This window comes from Haliotis rubra, unplaced genomic scaffold (assembly GCF_003918875.1).
Source record: "Haliotis rubra isolate DU_JTF1 unplaced genomic scaffold, ASM391887v1 Scf148, whole genome shotgun sequence".
NCBI lineage: Eukaryota > Metazoa > Mollusca > Gastropoda > Lepetellida > Haliotidae > Haliotis > Haliotis rubra.
In genome coordinates this window covers 562,948-581,384 of record NW_025765425.1, presented here as the reverse complement: position 1 = coordinate 581,384, position 18,437 = coordinate 562,948, and the positions used below count along the sequence as shown (strand labels likewise).

At 37.6% G+C, this 18,437-nt stretch overlaps 1 long non-coding RNA gene across 1 annotated transcript; it reads right to left on the bottom strand.

The window, feature by feature from the left end:
• Positions 1-1,098: 1,098 nt before the first annotated feature.
• Positions 1,099-17,792, bottom strand: LOC124269815. Its single transcript, XR_006896619.1, has 4 exons — positions 17,778-17,792; positions 5,569-5,572; positions 1,592-1,783; positions 1,099-1,171 (listed from the first exon to the last, which is right to left on the bottom strand). It is a non-coding gene; the product is annotated as an uncharacterized LOC124269815 (long non-coding RNA).
• Between the last annotated feature and the right edge of the window lie 645 nt (positions 17,793-18,437).

The following is an 18,437-nucleotide window of genomic DNA, read 5'->3' as shown; positions in this document are numbered from 1 at the left end:
CTGTCACTGAAACGATGGTCACATTGTTAAATTCCCAAAACTGATATTCACTACTGAAGAAACCATCACTATGAAATGTATACAGTAATCAGCAAAAAATACCCTGAGGCCTTAAGCCTTGATTTCTTTACTGAAATGGAATGCCAGGAATTTGATTTGATGGCCCTGATCCAAACGTCAGAGTTCTTTTTTTCCAAATTCATGGATATTCATAATCCGATGGATGGATGGACATGCCTAGACCTGTAAGCCTTGATGGATGGATGGAATGCCTAGGCCTTCAGCCTAATCTAGGAGGAAAATCTCACTTTGGTAAAATCCATCAGTATAGTGCTAACAAAGTTTCATAATCAGTGCAGTGCAGTTTCAAACACTAACAAGCATATCGTGGTGTCACCAAGGGATGCAACTCTGAAGAGAGACTTAAACACCTGTGGCCTTTCTACATAGCAGTACTGTAAACATTTATTGGAGCAGCTCATAAAAACAACATCTTCAAGCTAATAAAATGTCCTCATATAATCTAACCTTTTGAGGGATTCCCTGTCACTATCACACACAACTCATGTTACACAAAGCTTGACTTGGATTAATGTTATGTGTGATGATATAAACAAATCTTCAAGCAGCAGTTTTACTTCAGACTTGTAGCTTTAAGTAGAACATTGTCTGAATTCTGACTCCATATAATGCTGGGTTTCATTTGACATCTGAGAGTTGTTAACAAAACGGAAACCTATTCCAGCCTGTGTTATATCCAACTCATCGCTAGGTTTCACATTTTAATTAAATTGTGTTTAATTTGACGAAAGTAATAAAACTAAGACGTTTGACATTCATAGCAAGCAGACACCAGCTAATATGTCTTGTTGGAAACAGAATCTATGGTACAGTCTGTCATGTTTTAATGCACCTTGAACAAAGCATCTGCATGATGTAATGTATCATAATGTATCATTTGCATTCCTGAAGGCTGGTTACAATATCATGTTTTACATCATGTTTAGGTATAATTGTAGCAGGGTAAGGGGTGGTTCCGTTCAGTGAAGATCAACGCCTGCTGGGGTGTGAGTTGTGACTTGTGCCACTACTTTTTTTCTCAAATATATAGTTTGTTTTGTTTTCACCCTGTAACATAATAACAATAGTCAATAAAACAGTCATATCACATCTGTACTAATAAAGTAGATTACACAACATTATCTGTACTGTGATATTCTTATAAATATACACAATAAACAGTTGTTAAAATTATATGGTATCTCAAGTGGCAGACATTACATGTACCATCAAGTAGACAACATGGCCGACAAAGATGGCCGCTAAGCAGGCATACATGCTTGTGTATCACCTGACTTCATAAAAGATTACAATTATTACTAATAAACTTATAATGAAAATGCTGATGCAGTAAACATGAAAATCATGCCTATAAACACACAATATTTGACTTACAATATATTCTTAAAACACATCCATACCTTCACATCACACATTTAATATTATAACCTAAGCAAGAATAATGTTTATGATATAACTATAGTTAACAAATATTACATCCTACATAATGTTTATAATTAAGTTAACTAACCTTGAACAGAGAGAAGTTGTAGACGAAAAAGGAGTGGAAATCAGACGTCTGTCAAATTGTCACGTCATATGTTTGAGGTGCCTTTCTTGTGCAGCTGTATGTGGTAGACTGACTAAAATGTGCTGATGTTAGTAAAGAAGAAATCATACAACATAAAACTGACCAATCAGAGATCAAGGAATAGCTTGCCCTCTGAGTTAAGAACAAAAGAACACCCTGCTCTCCCACAATAATACAATAGCAGCCCAGGTCCAGCTTGGGGTAATCAAGCTGGAGACAAATACCAAACATACTCTAATAAAAACCTAATCCAATAAAACTACCACAACCAAACTGTTTAAAAATGATACCGTATTTACACAAATAAATAAATAAAATGTAAAATATGACACTGCCACATAATTAACAGAACATATTTAACATAGAAAAAGCATCCAGCTTTAGGTGAGGGAGGTGAGTTGAAATTTGGTTTTACGTCGTGCTTGAGAATATTTTGCTCATATGACGACGTGCATGCATGTGTATGTGTATGTGCGGCTGCTTGTACTAGCCCAGACTTAAGCTGGTTTTATAGTGCTAGCCCACTGAGATACCATGCTGCAGTTAAGCATGAATACCCCACTCAGACACATTATACTGACTCCGAGCCGACCAGTCCTTGTTGTACCCATTAATGCCGAGCACCAGGCAGGGACCAACAAGTACCATATATTAACGTCTTTTGGTATGACGTGGTCGGGGATCGAACCTGCAACCTTCCGCTCTCCTTCAGCTTTAGGTGACATTATATAGTTGACAGTTGTAATCTAAATCTATATAACTGCCAGTGTTACTGTTAGTTGTGTCCCCGGGTTCGATTCCCCACATGGGTACAATTTGTGAAGTCCATTTCTGGTGTTCCCCGCCGTTATATTGCTGGAATATTGCTAAAAACGGCGTAAAACCATACTCAGTCAGTCAGTCAGTCAGTTAGTTGTAAATTTAAAAGAAACATTTGTAAACGTAGTTATATTTTTTACATATTATTTTTTTCATTTTGGTTCCAGTCTCCTTTGCATTATAACCAGGACTAACAATAACATAGAACTGAGGACAACTGAAAGGTTACAAAATGTTCACTCGCAATGTACAGGTGGTTCAAAGTGGTTTGATACTTCTCATGACAGATTATTTGTGTAATAACACGGAACTTTAGTACAGTTTGTTTAATGCCTCACTGTGCAGTATTTAATGTATTACATGGTAATCTGTAAATAATTTCCCAATTGCGTAGATCGATGCTCATGCTGCTGATCACTGGATTGTCTGGTCCAGACTCGATTAGTTACAGACCGCTGCCATATAGCTGGAATATTACTGAGTGCAGCATAAAACTTAACTCACTCACTCATTGTAAATAATTTAGTCTGGACCAGGCAATCCAGTGACTGACATCATGAGCATCATTCAGTGCAGTTGATGACACACATCAACCAAATCAGTTAGCTTGATCACAAGATTCTGTTAGTCCATCTTATGGCATTGGGTGCTGTTGACAAATTCTAAGCTGGATGTTCTTAGGGAAACAAGCATGGGTTGTTCTAACCTTGATCTTCTGGTTGAAGCAAGTGCAGTTTGTTGAAGACCAACTTTAACCCGAATCTTCACAGGTCTGCTTTAGTATTTTCTGATCCAGGTAGCAAGACTGCATTAGGACCACACTTTTATTTGTCCACTTTTCACAGGAATTGTTAGCATTAAGATACAGAATATACTGGGCTGAATGGAGGATTGAACAGAGATAACGGATGGGGCTTCTTAGGGTAGGGTTGGATAACAGGTGGGATTCTTGAGGTAGGGTTGGATAACGGGTTGGACTCATGAGGTAGGGTTGGATAACGGGTCGGACTTGTGAGGGTAGGGTTGGATAACGGGTCTGACTTGTGAGGGTAGGGTTGGATAACGGGTCAGACTTGTGAGGGTAGGGTTGGATAAAGGATGGGATTTTTCAGGGTAGAGTTGGATAAAGGATGGGATTTTTCAGAGTAGGGTTGGAAGAGTAGGACTAATGAGGGTAGGGATGGATAAGGGGTGGGATTTGACTGGGTTAGGATTGGATAAAAGGGTGGGATTTAACTAGATTCTGGAAGGATAAATGAGTTTAACTTGGGTAGGGTGTGATAAAGGGAGGAGTGGGTAAAATATGTGATTTAAATAAAGTAGGGTCGGAGTGAGTGAGTGAGTGTAGTTTTACGCCGCACTCAGCAATATTCCAGTTATATTGTGGCTGTCTGTAAATAATCGAGTCTGGACCAGACAATCCAGGGATCAACAGCATGAACATGCAATTGGGAACCGATGACATGTGTTAACTTCTTTACAATAAAGACCAAGTATCTTGCATAACTTCAGTGGGATCCCGCTCTCATCAAAGTGGAATTCCACCTGTGCATGGGTCTGATATATGACTGGGATGAAGCCCGGTGCACAGCCAGCATCACATTGAAATTTCCATCCAGGCAATGCACTGGTAGTAACAATGTGTGACCTGGCTCACTGTGTTTGTCATCTAATACCACAGAAAGGACAAACTTGCTAGCCAAGACTTGATTATTTACAAACCAGTGTGATACAGCCAGAATATTGTTGATTATCTTACAAATCAAAAACATCATTCATGACTTTCTGCATCATTAGAAAATAACAGCCCCTGAGTCTAGCTTTTGAAATTTAATACCCTCTGCTATGAAAAGCACTCTCAACATCAAAACCTGCATTATATCGAAAAAGCATTCCCTAATTAGATTACAAAAAACATGTACATCAATCCAGGTAGTGTTACGATCAGTGGATGGGTTAGGGGTGATCACAATGAACTTCTGTGGGGTTAAACTGATGTAAGACAGCATGTTTCCTGATAACAGCATCAGGTAGTTCACCTTCCCTAAATGTCACCTAGTTCTTCTGTGTAGAAATTCTGATAGAGCTAATTGGTTTGGCTCACATTTTTATGATTGCCTTGTAAAATATGTAAAAACATGTAATATCTTTGAAATTTAAAACTTGACATCAATACTGGCATAGACAAAGAGTCTCTGTTTGAGAATATTGTGATATTGCAGCTTTAGGACAATTTAAACAGGATCAAACAAACCAATCATCAATAGTGAGATGAAATTTACCCTTTGGGCCAACAGAGCTGCCCAAATAGAATTCCAGTGTTGTCAAGTATATGTTCATTAATTTCTTTAAAACAAAAGGGATTCTTGTCATACATATATCGATCCCCATGTAAAATATCAATCTTTGTATTTTAACGTAGCCATAGCAAACAAATTCATGGAGAGCAATATATTTTGTTAAAGCATGTGAACCTGTGGTATATACTGAATTAACCCCAGCAACTTGCTGTTGCATTTTTATGGAAACGCTGATACCTTGCAGAACCCTTCCTCATCTGATAGTGCAGAGCCAAGCATTATGGGTAATTTGGCCTGTTCCGGTGAGTGTGAGTTGTTCATAATAATGTCTATCTCGGAACAAAGAGCCATGTGGCATTTTGTCACCCCTTGACAATCACCGATGGATAATGGTGTATTTACGCTCAGTGACATCCCCATCCCCTACTCAATAGAGAGCTACACGTCTGCTCCCCACGAAAGACAAAACTCGGGCTATTCCGAGATTGCGTCTAGCCAGAATTAGTAAAGTCTGAACGGTGTTTCCTTGGATCAGGAAATAAAACGAAAAAGGTCAGAGCAAAATTGCAAAGAAGGTGATTTCCATAAAACATCAAATTTCACACATAACTACATTCCTCGTCTGAGGAAGTGGAGAAGTAGGAGGACTTTTGAGGAGAATTACAGTGACTTGATAATCAGAAATACAGGAAGGTCCTCCACCACCAGACAGACGATGACGTAAATGACGTGAACGACGTCAATTCTTTCATTGCTGTGGCATGATGGATTCATGTATGGTGGTTACATTTACAGGACCAGTCTGTCAACCTAGAAACTAATCACATAGAACATAGATAAAAATCTCAGTGAGTGACTTAAACTTTTCAGCTGAATCAGCATTTTTGTAACTATATAGAAACAAGTGAGTGAGTGGGTTTAGTTTTACGCTTCTTTTATCCATATTACAGCAATATCACGGTGGGGGACACCGGAAATGGGCTTCACACATTGTACCCATGTAGGGAATTGAACCTGTGTCTTCAGTGGGACGAGCGAACACTTTAACTGCTAGGTTACCCGGTGTTCAATTAAAAGGTCCTTAAAATAGTACTAGTAAAATAAGTCCTAAATTGTATAGATAAAAATAGTCCTCCGGAAAAAAAGACCCCTTTTTGTTTTCTTACAAGAAATGTATAGAAAAACAACGCTTACCCCGGGTTACCCCTCACCCCACAAGGCAATGAAACCACCAACAAGGAGTGAATGAGTGAGTTTAGTTTTACGCTGATTTGTTAGCAATATTCCAGCAATATCAGGGCGGGGAACACCAGAAATGGGCTTCACACATTGCACCCATGTGGGAAATCAGGACCTTCGGCATCACAAGCGAACACTTTAATCACTAGGCTACCCCACCCCCACCAACAACAATAATATAGTAAATGGTTAGCATACATTTGGAAGTTAAAAATTAACTGATAAGTATTTTAAGAAGAATCAATAACAATGTAAATCGTATGTTCGTCTTTGGTAAATTCAGTCTACTGGCCCAGCAACTGAAGCTGGGCCACAAAACTGGGCTCATGAGTATTTTGTTCATTACCCTGGAGACAGGAGAACACAATGCAACATGACAAATACTGTAATTGATATAACTAGCAACCTGGGTGTTACAACAGGTCAGGGCAAAAGGGGCACCTGCTAAACAAGCATCAATGGAGGGTACTATCTGAACATCACTGGTGTCTCAATGGCATACAATACATCATGCCACATACTGTAATTGATATAACTAGCACCGTAGGTGTTTAATTAAGTCTGGGCAAAAGGGGCACTTGCTGAGCTTGCATCAATGGAGGATGCTATGGGAACATGGTGTGGGTGCACAATGAAATCATTCTCTTATGAAATGTTTACAAATGTAACATTATTACACATGAAAAGTAAAGATATTGATCACACAAACTTGAATGTTTACAGCAACTACTATAGATTATTCTGGTTTGATCTGCAGTAAAGGAGGTTGTTAGCTATTAATCAGGGGAGTCATGACACACAAAATTCATTGCAATGTTTGTGTGGCCTAACATTCTGTTGTTGATTTTAAGCTGACTTTTCTTCTAATTTTGGAATAGAAAGTATCCAGTCACTAAACCAGTACTTCTATTTTGAAAATTAAAAGCACTCATAACTTCTTTGAGAGGCATTTTAGAAGTTGTATAGATGAAGGAAAAACCCAGTTCTATGGATAGTCAACTTCTTTATTGCAATGAGTGCGACGTTTTGGTGTAGGTACTAACACCGTTATCAAGCAAGTGACTCGCACTCATTGCAATATAGAAGTTGGCTATCCATAGAACTTGGTTTTTCCTAAAAGTACTCAGTTAACCATTAGGAACAAAATCTTCTGCAAGCAAAATAATTAAAATTAGTAAACATATTTAGCCTTTATTAGAATAATATTAATACAGTCTTTCAGTCACTTTGGAACATTGTTTTCATCATTTGGGACTGGATTGTGTCCAAGCTTTTTTTCAAAGTATACGAACATAACAGTGACAGCCTTCCGGGGGAAGCTGGCAGAGAGCAGAATTATTTTGTAAATGATGCAACGGGATATGATGGAGTATGAGTGGCATTAATGTGGTGTTTCGCCAGACCGTTATCTTGCGAATTTCCCATTCTAAACGGAAACAAATATACCATTTACCAGGTAGGTAAATTTTTACAATTGTTTGCTGCACATTTTGTACATAGATAGGGATGTATTTTTACAAGGCTTTCTGATTTATATGTTAGATATTGTTTGCTTATGTTTGGGACTGTGTATTGTAATTGAGTTTGAATATTTTTATAATAGAAGGTAATATGATAGTGAGGTTCCCTCATAATTGTGTAGGAAAAATCATATAATTGTATTTATCGAGTTTAAATAAAATTTTTTATCAGCATTTCCATCATCGTCTGTTGTGTTGATACTAGTCATGTTGGTGGTCAAGCTGAACTAGTGCGGCAGTGTTGTATATGAGCACAGTGAAGCGCAATGAAATCAAACGCATTTTCAATCCAAAAACTTCCAATTGCTTATGTGGAAAATTCCAAAGTCCGCGTCAAAATCCATGGAGTTGTTGTTATGATCCGCCATCATTGTGGTCAAACGGAAGTAGTTCTTACAATAAGATTTGTTAATGGGCAGTGAAGTGGCCTTAAAATCAGATGAGCGAGCGAGCGAGTGGTTTTACGCCGCTCTCAGCAATATTCTGGCAATATGAAAGGGGACACCAGAAAAGGGACTTAACACATTGTACCCATGTGTGGAATCAAACCTGGATCTTCAGCATGATGAGCGGACACTTTAACCATTAGGCTACCCCACCACCACCCCTTACAAAGAGACTGCAGTGTCAAATTTGACACAGGACTCGCACTTTAACATGTTACCAGGCTGAACATGGGCACTATATCAGACAGCAAACAGTCCCCCTTTAAGACATGGATCACTGCCATGTGAAGCTTCTGTTAAGTTTGGTTTTACGCCGCTTTTAGCAATATTCCAGCAACGTCATGGCGGGGAGACACTAGAAATGGGTTTCACACATTGTACCCATGTGGGGAATCGAACCCGGGTCTTCAGCATGACGAGCCAATGCTATAACCACTAGGCTACCCCACCGCCCCCAAACAAAACACATAGGAGTTTCCTATATATTACTCAAAGAAGTTAAAGAACGCCCTTTTCCTTTCCTATTACAATAATTGGTCTGACATATCAACAATAGTAATATACAGGAAATCCGGTGTTCTTTATGGTTGCATAACAGATCAACTATGATAACACTATCTACTTGCCTGTCCAACCTACAGACCGCCTCCGTGGTGTAGTGGTTAGAACGTCCGCCCGGAGAGTGGAAGGTCGCGTGTTCGATACCCGACTGCGTCATACCAAAAGACGTTAAAATATGGTACTTGTTGGTCCCTGCCTGGCGCTCGGCATTAATGGGTACAACAAGGACTGGTCGGCTCGGAGTCAGTATAATGTGTCTGAGTGGGGTATTCATGCTTCACTGTGGCATGGTATCTCAGTGGGCTAGCACTATAAAACCAGCTTCAGTCTGGGCTAGTACAAGCAGCCGCACATACACATACACATGCATGCACGTCGTCATATAAGCGAACTATTCTCAAGCACGACGTAAAACCCAATTTCACCTCACCTCCAACCTACACTGTGTTAAGAAATGAAATGGTATATTACAAAAATGGGTACAGCTTAAACACAATTCTAACCTAGCCATCTTAAAATCTGTTTACCTATTCATCACTGCTTCTTGTAGATTTGGTACCAAATATGGTTGAAGAATTGTTAGCTTTAAGAAATATATCGGTTGTTATAATGGAATTGCTATTTAAATATTAATTATCATCAGACTGTACATTAACCTTGTGGTTTGTCATGTGATTATCTAGATCTTGTATGATAATTTGGGTTTATTTACCTTTGTAAATTGTATTGGAGGTGAGGTGAAATTCGGTTTAACGTCGTGCTTGAGCATATTTCGCTCATATGACGACGTGCATGCGTGTGTATGTGTATGTGCGGCTGCTTGTACTAGCCCAGACTGAAGCTGGTTTTATAGTGCTAGCCCACTGAGATACCATGCCGCAGTGAAGCATGAATACCCCACTCAGACACATAATACTGACTCCGAGCCGACCAGTCCTTGTTGTACCCATTAATGCCGGGCGCCAGGCAGGGACCAACAAGTACCATATTTTAACGTCTTTGGTATGACGCTGTCGGGATCGACTCCACGAACTTCATCTCGGTGGACGCTCTAACCACTACACCACGGAGGCGGTTAAATTGTATAGTAGTGGCATTAATATAAGCTTGTAGCTTGTTTGCCAATCCATTCGTCTCACGAATAAATATGTCTAACCATAAGATGAAAGAAAATTGTGTTCTTTAACTTTTCACGAATAAATATGTCTAAGCATAATATGAAAGAAAATCGTGTTCTTTAACTTTTCACGAATAAATATGTCTAACCATAATATGAAAGAAAATGGTGTTCTCCTTTTGAGTAGTATAGCTGTGGTATATCGCATGCATTATAACCCACAAAACATCATCACTGCATGAATACACATAGTAGTGAACTGAATCTACTGGGCATCAACAATGCAAGGGAAGTAACTCTTTCAAGGAGCTTCAGCCTGTTCCAAAAATATAAAACATTATCCATTCAGAGAAACATCATTTCAAAATAATAACCTAAGTTAGTGTTTCATCAGAATTAGGAATTCTCATCAATATGAATAATGAATGAAGTGCACGTTGAACAAATCAGTCCCTTCAGAGGGAACAATCAATATATTTCATCACGTTTCTATTTAGTTTAATTTATTATAAATCAGGTTATGGAAATAAAGGAAAATACTGACAAAATTCTGCATCCATAAACATATGACTTCCACTGTAATGAAATTATTGAACCTTTAATCTATATTTCATGTCAGTTCATTTACAATTATTTTCAACTCTTTTCAAAGTTAATGTTGATTTTTACAAAAATGAATTTCTTGCTTTTTTCTTTCAGATGCTTCAGATGACCTTAAATATTACTCTGGTTCATATATGGCAGTTCCAGAATGATCTAACAATGAGTAATTTAATCAACAAGACAAGAATATAATATAATGTTCACCGTGTCTAGACAAGCAATTTCGGTGTCATTTCTCACAAGGTCACCCTTCATCATTTAATGAAACACAATAATGCTGCATCATATAACAAAATGACACAGTATCTGATAAGTAGAATGTTTGTACATTGTTTGTGACGCCTTGTAAGACATCAAAGGATAGCTGCATCAATATTAGAACAATGGAGGGTTCAGCAGCAAGTGACAGTTGAACAATCAGGGCTTATAATTACTGTCATATCACATTGATTAGTTCTCAAAGCCTGATTGGCTTGTCAATGAATTACACAAGCCGAACACTTAACGATTGTTCTCATCCAAAATCCAATATACCCGAATTTTGTCATTGACAGCTTCACAGCGCCCTGCCAGGCTTTGAGCACAACTGACAGGCAAACAATGGCGGTTTGACGTGGATAATCCTCGTCACCAGAAGCACTGCTTCCACCACGTTTTATACACGATAACATCCTTCAGACAAGAGATGGAGTGCTTTTTAATTGTTCTCAATTGTTGGAAACACGATGATTAGGCAATATTAATCCTCCATCTCTATGTGGGAGCATGCTGGTCTACGATCAGTCAACGTTTAGTTCCATTGTTACGCTGTAATCTATGAAATGTTCGAAATTGATCACGTTTGATGGTTATGGTACTAGCTACCTGCTGCTCATTTCATTCAACCCTGTCTAGTACAATGAAACTATTATTCACATAGGAAATCATAGATCTTTATGGAAACAATGTCTGGTCTAATGCAATAAAACGATTTTTATATGTTGGCTCTTACAGTTATTAGGCTAAAACATGTTTTCTTATTAACTCAACAACTTCTAGAATGCCAACCAAACCTTTTTATTCACCTACTATAAAATAATATTATGAAACTTGTGTTATAAATACTCCTTTTTGTGTGAGTAAGGTTTTATGCCTCTTTCAGCACTATTCCAGCAATATCACAGCAGGGGACAACAGAGTGGATTTTCCACATTGTACCCATGTGGGGAATTAAACCCAGGTCATCAGCATCAACGACTAATGCTTTAACCACTGGACTACAATACTGCCTCATCTGTGTGAATTGTGTGTTTGTCTTTCAGAATTAAAAAATATATATGTAAATCTAACATCTTTAGGTAGCTCTCTTTAGGCAAAAAAACCTTTGTTATATGTCTATTTCAATTGAATGTTATTTGACTTGATTTAAGTATGCAGTAACTACTGTCATAATGAACTACATCAGCTCATTGTAACCAAAGTTCATCATATCTTATAATAATTTATGTGACTGTGTACAGTAAAAAGCTTGTGGCAACACTTGTTGGAATGGATCAAATATAAGACTGGAATCAATTTAGAACCAAATTTAACACACATCATATTTTGTTACAAAGAAAAAATAAACAATGTACTAAATTTGATTATTATTGTTACCAAACATTACATATATAAATGCAAATGCCAGAAAAAAAAGCCACATATAAATGGCCTTAAATTAGTTTTACAAGACTCCTATAACATCAGTAAGCAGCTTCTCTACACAGATTGTAGATATGAAAAATTCATCTCCTTCTGTCTTCATGCCACAAGCATTTTATATAATTCCTTTTTTGCCATACTCTGCCATGTTGAAATGTATGCCAGAAAATGTCTGGATCTACGCTATGTTGAAAATGTAAGTTGTTCTGATACCTACAAAAAGAAATAAATTAATAAAAAAAAATAATCTTATAATTATATCTTTAGGTGTCTCCCTTCAGTTAATCGTTCCATTTATTTCTGCATACATTTATTCCTACTGAAAATAGAAATTCACTCGATTTTAGTATACAGTAAACTACTGTTATATTGAACTCAAAGGGAACACTAATTTTTATAACCGAAGTTAATTATACACATTTTGACTAAAATATACAGCAGGTGTCTTTGCACAATGTTTTGGAGTATTACAATTTAGCGCTAATTAACTGCTGGCTTCCCTTGTTGTTGTCGCATCACTGTTGTTGTTCCACATGTACTTGCATAGGTATCTGTTTCCTAGTTTCTTTCATACACCCGATGAAGGAGTAAGAATATACTCAGAAATATCGTTTCCTCAAAGAAAAGAACTTGACATCCATAAATCCTCGCCTTTACACAGCAAGTGTCTCGGACCAAAAAATGTCATATCCGTCAGTTTGATATAAGCGTGTTTGTTATAGACATAGTTTATTGAGTGTAAGTTTACAAAAAATTTAAAAAAGGACAGGTAAACAAGCGAATTGTTTATGATAATACAGTTTCATGGCACATAATACACGATACAATTAATACAGTGAAGGTTGAATGTAAAAACTGAATTCCACATGTAACACTAGATGGGTATGTATGTTAAATATACATGTATTCCTAACTTGAAGACTGACTGACTGAGTTTAGCTTTACGTCACTTTTAGCAATATTCCAGCAACATCTGTCGGGGGACACCAGAAATGGGCTTCACACATTGTACCCTTGTGGGGATTGGAACCCCTAACCTTAACAACTGTGGGTCCAGTTAGCACAAAAGAGTGGACACACAACACCTACAGCAGGGGAGGTGGGGTAGCCTAGTGGTTAAAGTGTTTGCTTGCAACGCCAAAGACCCGGGTTCGGTTCCCCACATGGGTACAATGTGTGAAGCCCATTGCTGGTGTCCTCCGCAGTGATGTTGTTGGAATATTGCTAAAAGCGGTGTAAAAGTAAACTCACTCACTCACCTACAGCGTATCAAGAGTATTCATCTGGGTCTGGTATTTCACCCATCAGCCGGGGTAGCCTAGTGGTTAAGGCGTTTGCTCGTCACGCTGAAGACCTGGGTTCAATTCCCCACATGGGCACAATGTGTGCAGTCCATTTCTGGTGTCCCCCGCTGTGATATTGCTGGAATATAGCCAAAAGCGGCGTAAAACCAAACTCACTCACTCACCCATCAGCCATGACCACTGTCCACATGGCCACAGATTCATTCCACACTCTGAAGTATTTATCTGAACGTACAATACATTACAGGACCTTCACATTACCCTTCAAATATATTGATAGCTGTTCCCTGGACCCCCACTATTGTAAGTAATCCTTCTTTTAATGCCATTTTAGAAGCTGGCAAGTTCAAGATTACAAACTTTATGGATAACAACTTTTTTTATTTGTGAGTGTGATGTTTCAATACAGATTCTCTTGCCATTCTTGTTTGCAAGAGAACCTGTACCGCAACATTGCACTCGTGAACAAAAAAGGTGTTATCCATAAACTTTGTCTATATAAGGTAAAACCCTCCATGAGATTTATCAGTTATTTTCCAGGTGTAAATTTCTTACAAACGTTTGTGATTTGTTCTCAGGAAAGCAGCACTGATAGTCCAAACACAGCCAGCCATGCCATCTAGAAGCTGAGACATATATTCAAGACTAGAAGCGTTCCATTCAATGGACAAGTAGATTACTCATCTGAGGACCAGGGAAAATATTTTATTTCCACACCCCTTGAAGTCTAAAGGAACGACATTTGTATCTGTTTGCATATATTTGCGTCCAATGAATAAAACATGACACGCAACTTGTTAAACATGTTAAATGCTGCTTTGAACTTCATTTTATTTTTCCTGCAACATCGGGTTCCAAAGTAAATGAGTCTGTGAACTTTGAAACAAACAGATATTAGCATGAGAAAAGTCACAAGTGCTCCAAGGTAAATTGAAGAGATATAAATAAATCATTTTCTAGGAGTTTCAAAAGTTGTTTGATATGTTTTAAAACATACTTGGGCACAGTAAAGTTTTTATGCACAAAACATGTACTGTATTTTGTCATATACCAAACAGTTTTCTCAGTGGGATAAAACAAGCGGATAAATATGCAAATATAAAAGGTCAGGTAGGTATTACTTCTACTTCACTGATCAAGTGCACAGCTAAAAAACAGGAGGTTATAGTTTGATAAAATGTGAGTTTATCCTGAGTCAACTAAGGTACCTGTCACAAACACATGCAAAGGCAAGGTAACTGCTCATCTGAAAAAACAGGTGAGCATACGGTACAGGTGCCTCAAACATGCATCAAATTTATCAATGTCCTTAACATCCCGACTAACACTGTTTGAAATGTTTTGCTGAATGTTAACTTGAATGTCATAAAGTAATAACTACAAAATATGTTCATGATGTTAATCACTGGATTGTTTGGTCCAGACACGGTTATTTGCAGGCCGCTGCCACAAAGCTGGAATATTGCAGAGTGTGGTGTTAAATAATACACAAAGTACAAAGTTGTGCCTTATTGACTCAGATCGCAGTTGTGAGAGACTTGTCAAGCATGACAAGATGACCTATCCAAGTGCTTGCTTGTCTGTTTTATTTATGCACCTCCCCAAAGATTAAAAATTTGACAAAGAAGTTTTTTATCATGAAAATCACAGCAAAGCAATCAATATTTAACCATATAATAACCATTAATTATTTTTATGACCCCATCCTTGAGCCAGTAATAATTTTTGGGAATCATCCCATTTCTCTTCCATATCTTTCCCAGCAGAAAATGAATGAGTGAGTTGAGTTTCATGTCTCTTTTAGCAATATTCCAGCAATATCACAGCTCGGGGGACACCAGAAATGGGCTTCACACATTGTACCCATGGGGGAATCGAACCCAGGTCTTCGGCGTGACAAGCGAACACTTTAACCACTAGGGAAGCAGATCAGGATTTCACTACAGTATTGATGTATTAACTCTAAAGTATTACAATACATCAATACAGAGATTAATAATAACATTTTAAAATCTTGTACATTTAAGTGTCAAGACAGTTTCCAACTGCACAATATTTTCAGACTGAACAGATGTTTGTCAATTTTTTTTATCTAAGACATTATTATTACTTAACAAGCATGTATCATGTCTGATACACTTTAATGTAAAAATGATGTATGCCTTGCAGGTGATTAGAAACAGTCAAACATGCAGTAGACGTTTCCATACACTGTACATTGTATACTTATGTATATGTAAACATCTGTTGAGAAATAATGGGTAATGTTAAATGATTTATACCTTGCATGTTACCAGAGGCAGTCAAACATACACAAGTTGTAATTCATATACAATAAGAAACAACATTATGTACCGATGTGTACTTAAGTATTGTGTAGTTATGCCCACTTATCTATATGGAATATCTGCAAAGAAAGAATGGTCAATGTAACACTGTAAGGCCCTATGCCTGTAAATACTACCTATTCATGTATGCCTTGTATATGTGAACATCTATTCATAATTATAATGTCATGTTAACATGTACTGAGAAATAAAAATGTTAAAATAAAAAAAATGTCTTTGATATAATATTCTCCAACATGCCACTTTCCAATGATTTCTCTTTGAGAGCACCTGCATATTACTCATACTACTGTTGACATTATGTGGTGGTTGTGACACAGTCTACTAACACTTTCTTAGTTTACAATTACAATCTTGAAACCCCAAAGGATCCCAAACTACTCTGTTTCACCTAATGCAAGACAAATGTAACAGTAATGCTGATAAACTTGAACAATCTTCACACCAAGATCTGTGGGTAGGAACAATTAAAGTAACAGGTTCAGCCATCTTACTCAATTTGGGAATGCATAGAGTAATGAAGAGATTATAATTAGATAATTCACAGAAATTATTATATATTATGAACTAGTTTGATTGTTGCTTAAAATATCTCTCAAGACTAATACCAAATAATGTTTTGGACATCACAGTAATATAATTGTTAGGATGTATAAGAAACACATTTGTACATTTCCAATTTTTGCTTAAAGATTGCAGTGATTATTTTGGTAATACTACAAGAAAAATATTCAAAACGTATTAGAAGAGTTCAATGTATATTTTCAAGCCTCTTAACTAACCTTTTAGGAGGATTAGCCTCTTTCATGTGTTTAATATGTTTCAGTAGCCCGCGGTGTACACTTCTTTCTTTGACATCAATGGTTTTAAATTTGCATCAATGTAGAATCAACATTCAACAGTTACCAGCACATCAATATCATGATGTACAATAACCTCCCAGGTAGCTGAAAAAACAACAGGTATTTACTTGAAAAACAGGAGCTGCCCCTCCACTAACCTTTCATCAAAGTAAATAAAATCTTCCAGTCCAAAAACATAATTTCAGACCTCAACCTCAACCACGCACCACAAATTCTAACTGCATTCCAAAACATCATACTGAATTCCGAATGCATTCCAACTATTTGGATCAATTCTTGTAGCATGCCCAAATGTTTTGAACATGTATACTTTTGAAGTACATTCAAAGTGCATTCTAACTGCATTCTTAGTATTCTGAAAGTATTCAAGGGAAAATGAAAAAGGCAAGCAATTTCAAATCCTGTCAGTATGTCCCAAATGTGCCTCGAATTGACTCAGAATGTATCTCGATTGCTGCTGGAATTCAGGTGGAATATCCTTCAAATGTATCGGAATATTTCAACTGCAGTTGGAGTACAGTTCGAATGTACCTCGAAAAAAACTTGAATACAGTCAGAACGTCCTGAACGCTCTTCAAATGAGCCCTGACATCGTCATAACACCGCTGAATTGCATAAAACCGTAGCCAACTGCCACTGAAATGTCAGATAGCATTTGGGAGTTGCCAGTGAAACAGCATTCTTACAAAGCTTGAAACAAATTGCATATTTTGACATTCTCTCCGATTGCAGTTGAATTTTGGAAATATTTATTTCTGGCTGATTCTCCTAGATTGCTGTTAATTTGAAATAATAAGTGTAAAAGAGCCTTAAAACAATTACCAAGCCTCTGGGTAATGGCTATACATGTAACAGTAACTTAACAATGACAGCCATAACAATGTTTTGCAAGAGGGCCATGGCTCTTGTGAGGTGTGAGTTCAACTTTCCACATTTTTTAATTTGTAAAGATAAATGCAAATGTACTTGTGATGGAGCCACAGGGGCTTGTAAGGCTAAAACTGCCATCAAGGTATGTACTGTCACTAACGGGGTCTTAGTACTATGCTAAGAAACTGTTAGCGACAGTACATACTATGATGTGAGTTTTTATCATTACAAGCACCTGTGGCTGGAGCAACTGATTGAATAATTGGTCAATCGATTGATTTCACTCGCGTCATCAATATATACGCTGGTAGAATAATTGATATTTTAAAAATGAAATCGAAACGTCAAATTAAACTTCACAATTTCTTATTGTTATGTTTGTAAAATCAAGACATAAACAGCAGATGTCATTTCCCGACTTGTAAAAGTATATAGTGCTGAGATCCCGTCAGTAACAGTATATACATTGATGCCTGTTTTGTGTTTTTTGCGTCACAAGACCGCATCCCCTTATCTAAGCAATAATCACAAATAAAAACGAGTACACGTTGGGGCTGGGTGCTGGTAGTCACTTTAGCATGACTTCGTACTATAACTGTTTCTTGAACGGCAAAGTACACCAATAATTACGTAATGTCGATACACGCTTACCTTGCCAGAAGAAAACGCCCTTCGTTGTCGATGTGCACGTGCAAAACGTTCTGTACTATTCACCTAGGAACAAATCCCATTTAAGATGTATTTCAAAAACCCTCTGTTGTATAACGCACGACGTGGTTTGTCAGTGGTTCCAAAATAGAAATCCGGGTTAGAATTGGTCTTCAGCAACCCATGCTTGTCGTAAGAGCGACTAACGGGATCGGGTGGTCAGGCTCGCTGATTTGTTTCACACATGCCATCGCATCCCAGATCGACGTCATGATGCTGATCACTAGATTGTCCGGTCCATCCTCGATTATTTACAGACCGCCACCATGTAGCTGGAATATTGCTGTGTGCGGTGTTAAACAACAAACAAACAAATATAAGAAATAGTTAGATGAGGTAAAGACATATTCAATGCAATTAAAGAGTGAGTGAGTGTAGTTTTACGCCGCACTCAGCAATATCCCAGCT